General features: G+C 39.4%; 1 protein-coding gene across 2 annotated transcripts in view; it reads left to right on the forward strand.

Moving 5' to 3' along the window:
* Nucleotides 1-13,899, forward strand: part of DIAPH3 (diaphanous related formin 3) — a 430,201-nt gene that overhangs the window by 18,855 nt on the left and 397,447 nt on the right. Inside the window, exon 1 of one of the 2 annotated variants that reach the window (XM_036228909.1) lies at nt 336-449. The exons of the other annotated variant lie outside the window; for it this stretch is intronic. The gene's annotated coding sequence lies outside the window, so the exon portion shown is untranslated. Of the gene's footprint in view, nt 1-335; nt 450-13,899 lie in introns of those variants that run through there. 2 annotated transcript variants of the gene reach the window in all.

The following is a 13,899-nucleotide window of genomic DNA, read 5'->3' on the forward strand; positions in this document are numbered from 1 at the left end:
TTGTTTCGGACAAGACATCTGTGAGGCTGAGGCACCCTCAGAAATAATCTGGTAGTTTGGATAAGCTTCAAGGTGATTCTGGAAGCTCAGGGACCATTTAAAATCTTCCTACAGCTAATACTTGGAATGCTTTTCAGCCTTCTCCAGTTGATGAAAAAGGTCTCAGATTCTTGTGACCTAGAACTAAACCCACTTGTAAAGCTGTTCAAAGATTTGAATGGCTTTTTCCTGGGCCCGTTGGAGAAGAATCTTTGATCTTGTGGTATAGGTGGAAACTGGAACAGCTGAACAGAACATCTTAAAGGCATTAAAGCTCTGTTACTAGAATTCGTTTTCCTTTTTAATTTTACTTCAACATCGAATGAGTTTATTGACAAACGTACTGGGGGGTTCTATTAGACCGACACCGTGACGTGTTAGGCACCCAACCCCTGTGGTCGGCAGTCTAGGTGAGTTCCAAGTAGCGATTTGATAATTGGTTTTCCCAGGGAAGTGGTTTAGTAGCAGTTTTGTTACAACCTTTTGATCCTTTTGAAAACCTTGCTTTCTCTTGGAAATGAATCTTCTCTTTCCACTTCTGTGGGTGCCTGAATGATACCTCTCCTGAGAGCTGACCTTTCTTGATGACTCTCCTTTCCCAAGGAAAGACTCGTGGAAAAGGGAGGTCTGGGTTCTTCTGTGGTTGAAAGTCGAGAAGCCATGGATAAGGGATAGGTGTTTGTCTTTCTGAGGTAGGCAGTTTTGTGACTTCGAATAAATGGACAGATGAAAAGAAGCTGGAGAGCTTTTCCTAATTCTCACCTGTTCCTAACATTGCCTCTCCCACTTTTTTCCACCTCAGACTAGAAAGATGACTACATGAAGAGCCAGTCCAGTTAAAAGTTTTCCTTTGCAGTATCAAAGAGCTAGCTCTACTCTTATCCTCAGTGCTATGAAAGCTTCGGTATTATTTTTGGACCCTTCTGAGATGTTAAATCTGGAGCCCTTGAAGATTATTTTCACATTGTGGTGTGTGTAGTTGCCTGGGAGATGACCCTTACATAGACTCTGTAGGTGTGCTTAGCGTCGTGGTTAGTAGTAATATCACTTTATATTTCTACAATCTTTATAATTGGCGTTCATATTAAAATAAACACAGGCGTGTGGACCAGAAATGTTATTAGGTTAAAATATATATTCGTAATTACATTTGTGGAAAGCACTAATCTGGACTTTAAAACAAGTATGAGCAACGCTTTATTATCTTTCCCCACAGATTAAGACTGATCCTTGCTTTTTTCCTCTTAAGATGTAGCTTTGTCGTGTCAGTAAGTAACCTGTCATTGACTCATTTTGACAAGCAAATAGTGTCACGTCATGGTTTGGAATAATGAACAATCTTTGATACTTAGTTGCTAAGTATATGCCTATGAGATTGAAAAATACTTGGAGATAGACTACTTGAATAAATGATGCTATTGATAATTCATCCAAGACACCAGAGATTGTTATAAGAGAATTGAACACTACTATCGGTGCCTGTCACTTGATGGCACTTGACGTCCCAACAGTACCAGCTCCCTGTCTCACTCCTCTTGAACTCTTATCTGTACCCTTCATTTAGCTCGTTTCAGGAACACCGGTTCTCAAGCAAGCCACATGATGAGAAATCGCGTGTGCAGGCTGAGGGGGTGTTTAATGGCCGGGGTGGGCAGTGTGATGCATGTCCCCTCAGGGTCCTGGGCTGGCTATAGCAGCATGGCCCGCAGCCCCCCTCAGGCATGCAGGTTCCTAGGTCCCACCTGAGACTGACTGCATCAGGATCTCAAAGGGCCGAGGCCCTGCCATCTGCTTTTACAAAGATAATCTTGATGTATTTCTTCTTCCCACTAACCAGCTGGTCTGGAGGGTCTGAGTCGAGTGAGTTCAGAGGCTTCAGCCTCACAGGTTTTCCTCTTGTCGGTAATTTCTCATGACGCGTTAAATGATGTGAATTTAATGGAACTGCAACGGCTGAAAACCATTAAAATGTTGCTGTGCATTTGGCTCTGATGGTGGCGATCCTAGCCTGCTAGCCTGCCACCTGACTGTGGCTATCATCTTGATGCCATCCACAGACAGCGCCTTTGCTCCCTGCTAGTTCAGACGTGCTAACCCATGCAAAAAAATGTAAAATTTGCTAAAAATCTTGAGCGACAGCTTGGAATAGTTTTCACTGCGTGTGTACCTCGGGTTTGTATGGTGCTTTGTGTGTTAATTTATTTGGTCTTTGTTACATGTAAACTAAATGGGCGGGAGAGGGACCATTTCTTCATACCTCTTATTTACAGCATTTAGCACAGTGCTCTGAAAGCGTGATCTATTTTTGACAGCATCTGTCTTCAAATGAAGGTCTTGATGCTTTGCTTTAATGAGAAGACAAAGTAGTGCTGTGTTTCCACCCTATTTTTTTTTTTTTTTTTTTTTTTTTTTATGGATCCTGTGTTCTTTAGATGAAAAATTCTATAAAGACCTTTTATCTCTTTCAATTCCAGAGCGATCCTTTTGGCCATTCATCCTAGGAATCGTTATTAGCAGAAAACATTGTTCTCTGTATGTGGTGCTCCTTACTTTTTAGGGAGAGAATCGAATCAGCAAGTAGAGAAACCTAGGACCACAGGAAGAAGTTGGCTCTAAAAAGTTAGGTCTTTACTGCCACATACTAACCAATTACCAGTGGTCCCGTGTTCAGAACTGTTCATATTTTGATATTACCAATTTTATCATATCCCATAAAGCATTCATAACACCTATAGAGTCATGGGCCAGGTAATGTAACTAAAAGTCACAAAGTCACATTTAGGTGTGACCGTTTTAATGTCCAAAACTATATGCTTTTACACTGGGGGTGGTGGTGGTGGTGGTGGTACAAATATGACCCTGAAAAGTTGCCATCGGGTTGCTACTATTTTTAAAAAGCATTCCTATTTGCTTCTACTCAAGAGTCAGTTTTATATTTCTTTCTTGGTGTGGATGTCAGTAAATGCTACTTCTGAACTGGATCGCTGTGTGCAGTTCCTCTTTTCTCCAGCCAGAAGACACTTCATTTTCTAAGTGTCTTGGTAAACCAGACATTTAAACAGTACCTCAAGTACTAGTATAAAAGCAATTTTTTAAATAATAATAATTTTTTTCTTAAAGATATCATCCTTGTTTTGTAGATACAGAAGCAAGGCCAAAATCGCACAGAATTATATAAGGATTTTATGTCATTCATCTTCCTCCACTTTTGAGAAGTTTATAATCTTAACAGGTCCGATCCTGGTAATGCAAATTTTATAATAAATGAGTTAATTTTAACGTTCAAGCATCCCACAAAAAGCTGCCACTTGATATAACCTTTACATTTTTCGCTAAGTATTTAGTGTTTGTTTATTCTTTTAGTCATGTTTGAAGTACACTAATTGGACATTTCAGTTTTGAGTGAAAATTACTCACGCTTAGATCTATTCAAATTTAATGCTAGCATATCTTCAGTGGTTTCTTTAAGATTGCATGACTGTAAACAAATAGCTATGCAATCTCTTTTCTGTAAGCTATATCTTGAAGTAAAACTTACTCTGATTTTAATGTTTCTTGTATAAAATCCAGATTTTTCGATCAGTTTTTCAGCTGTTTTACTCTGTTAGTCAATATCTCCAGTCCTTTCATGGGGCTTGAATTTGCTGCTGTTTTCTGCCCTGCTGGCCTGTCTGGCTGGTGGTGAGAATCGATAGGTAAGTGTTTTCCAAAAGAGGAATAACGAACTTGACGTTCTTGCTTTTTCTCTCAGACTGTTACATTCCCACACTTAGATTTCCTTGAGTTCTTACCCGGAAAAATAAGCTACCCCAGCATTTTGGTTTTGTTGAAATCGATCACATATTCTTGTTTGCGAAAGGTCATGTGGAATAATATAGGATGTAACCAGGCTCATATATGTGCCCATCTAGTTTTAAAAATACAAGTCAAGTGTTTAACCAATTGAGTTCTTTTAAAAGTTAGACCTTCAATGAGATGGTTTGAGGATATAAAAAAGCCATGACCAAAAAAAAAAAAAGGATTTTGTCTGCTCTTTTTCTGAAAGTTGAGTCTAACTCTGATTTAAAGACTGCGCAACTTTAGGCCTTTGAAGGTATGTAAAAATGATCCTGGGTATTTACAACTCTGGATTTTGCATTATGTAACCCATGTCCCCTCCTCTTCCTCTCTGGTACTTTTCATGTCTTTTCTGCAGTTTTCAGATCATAGATCTTGCATGGGCTCTACTTTCATTTCTCCTGAAACTGTCTTTTCATTGTCTCCTCTCTTTTTCACATCACTTTTATGGCATTTTTCTCAGGCAACGCAAATTGGTATTTGAGAATATTCTGTTCATGTAAGTTCATGTTTTCTCTTTATTGTGGCATCCCGTTCCAAATGGGATTTCAGCTTTACACTTTTTCTTTGGTCTTACTTTTTAAGCTGCTTAGAATGGTATTATGTCAGAAGTTGGTTATATTTCTCTGGTCAGAGAAACTCGAAGTGATCCTTTTCAGCAGTGATGCGATTGGGGTGATAGCCCCAGCTGGAGAATAAGAGAGGTGGTTGATCAAGTGCAGTGGGCTGGGAATCTAGTGGCAAAAAAGCCCACGCTCAGCAGAGAGGAAGAGACCCCTGCACAGCCTTTCCACTGTCCCTTTTCCTGCAAATTTGGAGCTATGTCAATTTGGGTTTAATGCTAGTAATAGTCTCCGAGTTGTGACCGGGGCCCTAAGTGCCTCAAATTTTTCAGTTCTGCCCAGGATCACACCTGCTCTTAAAGACCTCTTTGCATACTTGTTAATTTCCAAAAAAAATATGAAAATAGTATTGACTAAAAGCAAATTCTACAACCAGAATTAAATACTAATCCTTTGTTAATCTGATATTACTACTACTTTGTTCCTACTTTATCTGACAGTTCCGTCTGGAACCTTAGCGGTGCGGTTAATGGCTAGTGGCGTGGTCACTTACTCAGCTGTGCTCTCTTTGGTGTATATATACAAAGCTCATTTTAGGTTTCCAGTTATGATTTTCTCTGTATTAGAAGAAGGAACATCTTGGTGAAAGAGGAGAATCTGGGATAGTGATTTACACTGTACCAGTTTTTAATCCGGAACATTTCTGAGGTCGATTTGAGAGCATAAAGGTGTACTCATTGTTCACACATATCCTTTTATGCTTATGAGATAGTACATACATCTGACTTTATACTTAGGAAATGCACTTGATCCTTTTCTTCCCTATTAGAGATCTAATGCCACAGTGAATAAGAGAAAAGAGAATTGGGAACTGATTTCACCCTACTTGGATACAAAATTTTTCCTGATGCTGGAATTTATAAAAATTAGATGTCTGGCTCCCCCCCCCCCCACTCTTAAATGCTTTCTTTTAAGTTCCACTTTGCAGGAAACTAATTTATTCACTTTCTAAAGTGGCCTTATATTTGTCTAGCAAGGAAATCAGCAAAAGGGTTCTCAAAGAATCTAGCAATGAAATTGAAAATGTCTACTGTCACCACTGGTGATAAATCAAACTGATGTTAAAGATGCAAATACTCCATCCAGTATTCTCTTCGTTTCTGGAATTGTTTAAGTTAATTAAGCCAGCAAAGTACTTCATTATCTACTATGCTGCATGCTAATGGTAGATTTAAAGTTTCACTGTTTTGTAATATGAACAAATTTCTGAAATTAGATTTAAATCTCTATATCCATTGTGTTCTAAGTCTGTATACTAAATGATAATTAATATTGTTAAGTGGGGGGAATATAATTATTGTGCCACAGTTAGATTTTTAGTTTGTGTGGCTTATAAGTACAAGAGATTTTAGGAAACACTGGAAACTACCACATTCAGGGCGACTTTTGTCCATCTTAAGAAAGTGATTAAAACAATATATAATGAATTTTTATTAGACTGTCAGGAATTTAATTACATTTAACTTAGCACTGTAGAATTTTAAATGCACTCCATTAACTAAAATTTTAAAAAGCTGTTATAAATTACAGATATTGGTTTCTTTGCACCATTTGAGCATTAGGACATTGACAGATGACATGGTAAGGTTATTCTCAACGTCGCCTTTTTGTGAATTTTAACTATGTGACGTTGATGGCATGCTGTGCTAACACCTTTGAAACTGCTAAAAACTGCATGTTTTGGAAGCGTATTGTTTTTATAGTGCTAAAATAAGAGGCAGAACTGGTAAAATACATTAATTCGTTGTTTTAAAATAGTAAAAGGGGGAAGTTGACGTGTTAATTTGAAAAATTTGTTTACAAATTGCTAGTCAACCTTGAATCATTCAGATCAGCTCTCATTCTTTGGGGATGAATTGCACACTTCAGAAAGAGGTAAAAAAGTAAAGACATGTCAGCTTTTCAGAAATATGTAGTTGCTAATTAAAGTAGACCAGACTAAAAACATCATGTGTGTATTTTTTAAAAGTTTGCTTAAAAATAAGAGAACCAAGTATGCCTTAGTTATGTTCTGCATGTTGAATAATAGGCTTTCTTATTAAGTGATTAACACAATAGCACAATTACAGATTCTTGTACAATCAAGTACATTATTCTGATAGATGTAATTATTGGTCGATGATAAAGAAATAACGAGTAATAATAACAATAAAATACATATCGTTGGTACAGAGAACAAAGCATGGCACTCCACTGACCAAGTTTTGGATTCAAATTCACCTATATCCGATATGAAACAGGGTGCTTAGAACATAGTTAAGCACTCAAAAATGCTCACTGCCCCCGATACCCCAAGGGCCACCTTGGCATTTGGGTAAGGTGGACATACAGACGTAAATGAGACAGGTCTTGTTGTGCAGATATAAAAAATTGGTTTATAATATTGTGTTCTTGTGGTTAGTATCTAAGAGTAGGATATTTATGTAGACTTTTGTAGATAACATTTATTTTTCAAATAACATGTAGGAAACCGGCCCTGTGGAGCCCTCGTGCAGATTGCGTGTGTAATTTCTTGCCCTGCGAGGTAGACGTTGTCCTCATGTTACCGCTGAGTGCATTGAGGCTGAGAGGTTAAGTTGGCAGCTCACTCAAGTATGCACAGCTGGCGAGCGGTGCAGCTGTGGCATGAATCTCGTTCCACGTGGCTCCAAACCCATGCGCTTGCTGTGCTGACTTCGCTTTCAAATGGCTTCTTAAGGCCGATAATAAAGCCATCTGCCGTTTTTGTTTGAACCTTTATGAGAATATATATAGTGGTATATTTGTCACGGCCTTATTGAGCTGTAATTCACACAGCACATAGTTCACCCATTTCAAGCATATATTTCAATGATTCTTAGTATATTTTCAGAGTTGTGAAACCATCACCACAGTCAATTTTAGAAAATTTTTATCACCCCCAAAGAGACTTTATACCCTCAAATAGCCCCTCCCTCATTGCCTCGGACGCCCCCAGCCTAGGCAGTCGCCGGTCTGCTTTCTGTGTATAGGTTTGCCTCTTTGGACCATTCCTGTGACTGTGAAGTCATACATAATATGTGGACTTCTGCGACTGGAAGCCTTCCCTTAGCACAATGTTTTCAAGGGTCATCCGGGTTGTGGGACGTGTCAGTACTGACTTTCTATTGATAATATTCTGTACGATGATATTTTTGAGGTTTGTTCACACTTTATTGGCAGTCTATATTTTTTTCAGTTTTCATTCTACTTTTGTCACATGACTGTGTCTTTGCACATTGCCTGCCCAACCCACTGTGTCTACTCTAAGTTCCAGAAACGGTCATGCTACGAAGTGGCTTCAACAGGCTCCTCTTGAAGCTCTCACTGTACATTTATCAATGGGTTGCTCCTCCAAAGATTTTCTTACCCTTCGTTCTCCATCCTGTTTCCGCTCCCGGCCTCTCATCCTTGTAACTGGGCTTGGTAAGGTAGGAACCTCTGGGCTGTTACGTAGGGCCTTGTGCATGTTTTTTATCAAAGCAGTACATCATTTATCTGTCTCAGTTTAAACCTTTTCAAGGCAGCAACAACGAATTCTCATTAGTACTTCCAGGCATGTTGTCTGGCACATGTTAAAATGTTTTCATAAATTTTTTGTCAGAAGAATGAGTCTCTGTTTTGATAACCTGCGCAGCATTGTGGCTTCCTTGGATCTGAGCCTGACTTGGTCCTGGTCCGGCTTCCTAGGGATGGAGTCCTGCCTCGCACAGGATAGAGAAGCTTTCACAGGGTCCTGCGATCAGTCTCTGACCACCTGCCGGGGTCACTGACGTGGCCTTGCATCCACCTTCATCTCGGATGTGCACGTGACCATCGTGGCTTGCTCGTTGATCCTCTTCACGTTGACTCGCTGGCTGAACTAGTCTCCCCAGCTCTCACTTTTTTTGTGAAATTGTGCTTTAGCCTGACTCTTGAGTAGGCCAGGGCTTGAATCCAGAGGAGGATCGATGGATAGTCTAGGTTAGACAGCTGGACCCGTTGTCGTGGAGCTTAGGGAATAAGCATGACTATCTTGAATAGGAGACACCAACAAGTTAAGTGTTTTCTGACTTACTGCTGATGGATGAAGTGTGGAGAGAGCTCCGAATTTGGAATCAGAAGGCTCTTGTTGAAAGAATTTCACCACTTCTTAGCTTTGTCACCTTGGCAAATTATCGATTGGATTATTCACTTATCTGGAAGGAAGGCCTAATTATACCTGTCCGCCTTCCTCATAGGGTTTTGGTGAGTTTTACTCAAGCCCAAGTGTGTGTTGAACTGTTGCATTTAGTTCTGTCCCTTGTAACCCCTTTTAAACATATTTCCTGATGTATGGAGAGAGGGGCGGTGTGACACATTTGCAGTCGAGTCTTAGGGTACGTGTCTTGTAGATCAACGCAGAGCTGTTAGGACAAGATAGCTAGATATGTTGAGGGCTCTTTAAGTGATGTCTTGTGCGTCGGAGCTCAGGTGAGCATTTGCCACAGGCTTTGTGTTAGCAGTATGCTTTCTAGTTAAAGGTCACCACCCCCACAACATACACATTGCATGTGTGCTTTTAATTTAGAACTTCTTAACGTGAACAGCATTCTTTCGATAGAACTGGAGAGAAGGCATCTAAGAATGGTGCATGCTATAGTCACAGGGTCGAGTAATAGGACTTTTTCAAACATTAAATAGAAACATTCTGGGAAGCACTAATATTACACACCCATTTCTTTAAGTTGCTTTATTACAGGTCTCCAAAGGTACTTCACATTTTAAGATTATTTCTTGAGTTACTCTCAGAATTTAATTTCACAGGGCATCGTTTGGTTAAAAGGACGAAGTATTACTATAGCATTGGGGTCTCTAGGCAAAGTTCACATACTGTCAACAGTGTTCATTCACAACTCTCTGGATAGCACTCACTCTACAAGGCGCAGTCCAAGGTGCAGGGATCGCATCAAGGTGAAACAAGTCTTTGCGTTTACGACTCTTCATTGTTTCTCCTTGGGCTGAAAAGAAAGCTTTCCTCGCAGAGGCAAAAACGTCGGGAGGAGGACAGTGTGGGAGGCACGTCTGAGAAGGTGAGCTGGAAGAAGTTGAAGGTGGACGTCACGATGCCGAATTCTCCCTCAGTGTCCGCTTTTGGCGCTTGACTTCCTTTAGTCTCCCTTGTCGCTCACACGCATTTATCTGAAGCACAGTGGTCCCGCTGGCCTCCATCTCTTCTTTTATCCCATTCCCGCCAGCGCTCCTGTTGTAATCCCTTGCTTGGCCTGCCACAGTGGTTTTCAAACTTCTTTCACCAGGACCCACAGTAAGAAACATTTTATTTCGTAGCCCAGCGCACAGGTACATATAGATTCTCTCAGTTGAAACAGACGTTTTAGAAAAAACATTTCACGTTTCTAAGCAGAACGAACTCAGATCTTTTCCCTCTCATTCTTTCCCACTCCTCTTTACTCCTCTCCAGTCCATTAAAGTGACCCAATCCACTGTATTGATTTCATGACCTGCAGTGGTTCATAAGTATAGTTAGAAGAACAGATGTTGGTCTGTACAGCAGCGAGAGGAAGCTCTGAGATCTTTGTTAGCACCTGCCCTTTACTATGTGTAGTCGAATGTGGAATGCTGGCTCTGCCATACTAGCTCGGGGACGTTGCATAAATCATTTTGCTTCTGAGTTCCGGTTCTCCCTGTTTATAGGGATTTGAAAGGGATAACTTAAGTTATTCATGCCAAAATGCTTGGTGAACCATTCACGATATTAATGGTATGATTAGTATCACATACTTTTTTAGAGGTATGATTTATATACCATATAATGCACTAATTTTGAGTGCAATTTGATAAATATATTCGTGCTTACACTGCAATTATGATATAAAACATTTCCATCATGCCAAAAGGTTCCCTGTGCTCTTTGCTCAATTCTTCTTCTGCATCCTGGCTCTTGATCAGCTTTCTCAACTATAGCTCAGTTTCTAGAATTTCATATAAATGAAATCAGATAGTGTACTGCCTTTGTGTCTGGCTTCTTAGCATAGTGCTTTTGAGACTAATCTCGTGTTTGGGTGTTTCAGAAACTTTTGATTACTGACTAGTATTCTGTTGCTCGATAATACTATAACTGGTTTATATAGTCAACAATTTGGGTTGTTTCCCATTTTTGGCTATTAGTAATGCTGTTACAAACATTCGAGTACAGTTCTGTTTTTGGACATGTTAATTTTGTATGGGGAGTGGTAGGTGTAAGTGTATAACTTTATAAGAAACAGTTAAATTGTTTCCCCAATGACTAGTGATGTTGAACATCTTTTCCAGGGCTTATTTGCCATTCCTATCTTTGAAATGTCTATTACTAGATATAGGACTATTCAAGTTTCTCTTGAGCAAGCCTTGGTAGTTTGTCTTTCAAGGAATTTTTTTATATCATCTACATTGTTGAATTGAGTTGTTTGTAATATTTTCTTATCCTTTTCATGTAGGATCTATATTGATTTACTTGATTTGTAATTAAATTCTCTTGTAGCCAGAGATTCCAGTTTGTATGATTTCAGTCCTTTTCAATTTTAAGTCTTGGCGAATGTTTCATGTGCAATTGTTTTTGTTAAAATTGGTCTATAAATAGTGAATAGGTCTGGTTGGTTGGTAGTGTTCACATCCGTATTCCTGATTTTCTGTCGTTTATTCTAAAATTATCAAGAGGAAAGTGTTGAAGTCTCCAAGTATAATTAAGAATTTTCATTTTTTCCTTTCATTCTATCTGTTTTTCATGTTTTTTGAAATTTTCCGATATAGTATATATACATTTAGGATTGCTATGACTCCTTTATCATTATGAAATGACCCTTTTTATTCCCAGTAATATCCATTAGTTTTTAGACTTTGGAAATTTATTGAATTTCTCTGCTCTACTTGATCCAGTTTTCTTATTGCTGTCTAAAGAACTGAGATTGCATGGCTTCTGTGATGCCAAATGTTATGGGTTTCATATCTCTGACCTTTCCTTTTCTAGCTCTGTTGTGTGTTTTTTTCCTTTGCCTGTCTTAAACTATTGTTATTTCTCAGGTTGTTTTTTTCTGGAGCCACTGCTCTCCTCTGTATACAGTGCTTGACTGGGGTGATCCCCTTTGTCTATGTCTCTGCTTATGACCTTTTCTCTCAATTCGAGACATAGTAATGTGCCAGCTTGCTGAAAATCTTTGTATGTGTGTCTCCTCCGTATTTGAAACTGTATGTGCCCCAAATTAAACCCTTCGCTTTCCTCTTAAACTTTTTATTCCTGTATTCTCTTGGAAGGTAACTTCACTCTTATAATGCTTCTTTCTGATTATTTCTTGAATCTAGTTCCTTCTCTCGATTCCTTCTCTTAGAGCAGGAAGCCCCTTATTGTCCCTTCTAAGGACCCTCGCAAAGGCTTCCTGCTGTTCTTTAAAAAGCCAGCTTCCTGCGGAGCAACCAGTGACCTGTCCAAACTGCGTCTCCCGCCAACGTTTCCCCTATTTGAAACTAGTTGCACCTGTTACCTCTAGAGCGAGCCTAAGCTCTGTCACATGGGTATGAGGCCTCCAAAGTAGGACGCCGCTTCCCTAGTTTGACGTACAGCTCTCAGTCAACGTGCAGGAACCTTCCGAGGAATAGACAGGTGTGAGATACGTTGTTGGAGAATTTATGAAGGGAAAGTAAACATGGCTGCCAACTGGAAGGTATGTGAAGCGATCATGAGGACCATGCGTTTTTTTTTTTTTAAATTATTTAAATTAGTTTCGAGTATACAGTACATTGGTTAGACATCTCTATAATTTATAAAACGATCCCCCCCAATTGCTCCCTCCCTCTCCTGGCCCTCCACCTAGCCATCATATTAATGTTATTTATTAGCTGTGTGCTAAGTAGTGTTCCAAATGTTAATGTTATGAGCATGCTTAATTTTCAGAGCAAGCCCCAGAGTAGGCATTATTATTCTCATTTTTAAAGATAGAGAGAACGAGGCAAGAGGTTAAGTAACTTGTTCAAAGCCACGTGGGGCAGTCAGGAAAACTGGCAGATGAGCTCCGGAGAACACGACCTTCGCGAGAGTTAAATGGCCACCTGCATGGTGCCCCTCTCTCCACCCAGAACGCCAGTGTAAAGCAGAAGTATATCTCATTTTCTGATTTTCCTCGAAGCCATCCATATGAGAGTTCTGACCTTTCAAACTGACGAGGAAAGTTTGTATCATAGCCACTGATCTTAATCCCAGGAAAATTATAATTGTAAGGATGTATTGTAGCTATGATAAGAAATTAACTTTTTTGCATATTTCTAATAAAATTGAGAAGGAGTCATCCCGAAGGGCTGATGATATGCGTGACTGAGATGGCAACAGGTAAAAGATGAGATTTTACAAATGACATAGAAAAACTCCGCGTGGAAACCTGGCAGGTGCGGTCTGCTCCCAGATAGAATTACAGGCTTTTCTGCTTCCCCTCAAAGTCGCCCACGGGGGCCTGAAACCAGTGAGGACTCCACCTGGGTGAGGGTGGGTGTGGCCTCCGATGAGTGCTTTCCAGAAGCTTTGCCTTCTGACTCGGTGCAACTGCTACCAGAAAACTCCAGCACGATCTGGGTGTTTTCTGTGAGCCTGGCTCGCTCAAAGACGAGTGCTCCAGATGGATGTGCGTAACAGGGCCGGGTTTCGCCTATCTGTAGACCATTCGTGTGCCCCCCTAGATGCGATGTGTCTTGTGGGATATATGCCAAATTAGATATCATACTTTAAAAAGAGGATTAAATGATTTTAGTGAAAGAAAATAAAATGATTTTGATGACCTGAATATGTGCCTGTCCAGTGAGTTAATAGAACATAAATTATTAGCTTTCAAAAAGCTCAGCTTGAAGGAATCTTTTAAAATAATTATGTTATTGGCCTGGTAGGATATAAGGTTTTATAGTATAAGTTCATTTTGCATTTTTATGAACTTTTATTTTCATTGGTAAGTTAAAAACAATGATAAAGCAAAAACTATTTTCTACAAATTTTCTGTAAAACTATATATTCAAGATATACTTTTCTGTGTAAAGTAGAAATAGCAGCATGGACTGGAGCAACTGAATATATGTGGTAAAATCCATCAAAACAGGTTATAAAATTTAAACTATTCACTAAGTCAGGTGGGCTGTGTGAGCCCATCAATATGAGTTAATTAGAGCTTCCTGTACTTAGATTTTCAGTAGTAACACTTAAGTACTATCTTAGGATTTTAAATATTTATGAAATACTTTAGAGAGCTTCTCCTTAAATCAGTAGAAACTTGGGAATAAAATCGAGAGCTCTCAGAGTTGAATCTACTAAGATGTGTAGGGTGTGCGGACTTGTTTATTCATCCTTTTATCCATTCATTCATTAAACAATTGTCAAGTGCCTAGTACTGTTATAGGAATGCAAAGGTGG

The sequence above is a fragment of the Rousettus aegyptiacus genome, unplaced genomic scaffold (genome assembly GCF_014176215.1).
Source record: "Rousettus aegyptiacus isolate mRouAeg1 unplaced genomic scaffold, mRouAeg1.p scaffold_m13_p_11, whole genome shotgun sequence".
Lineage (NCBI taxonomy): Eukaryota > Metazoa > Chordata > Mammalia > Chiroptera > Pteropodidae > Rousettus > Rousettus aegyptiacus.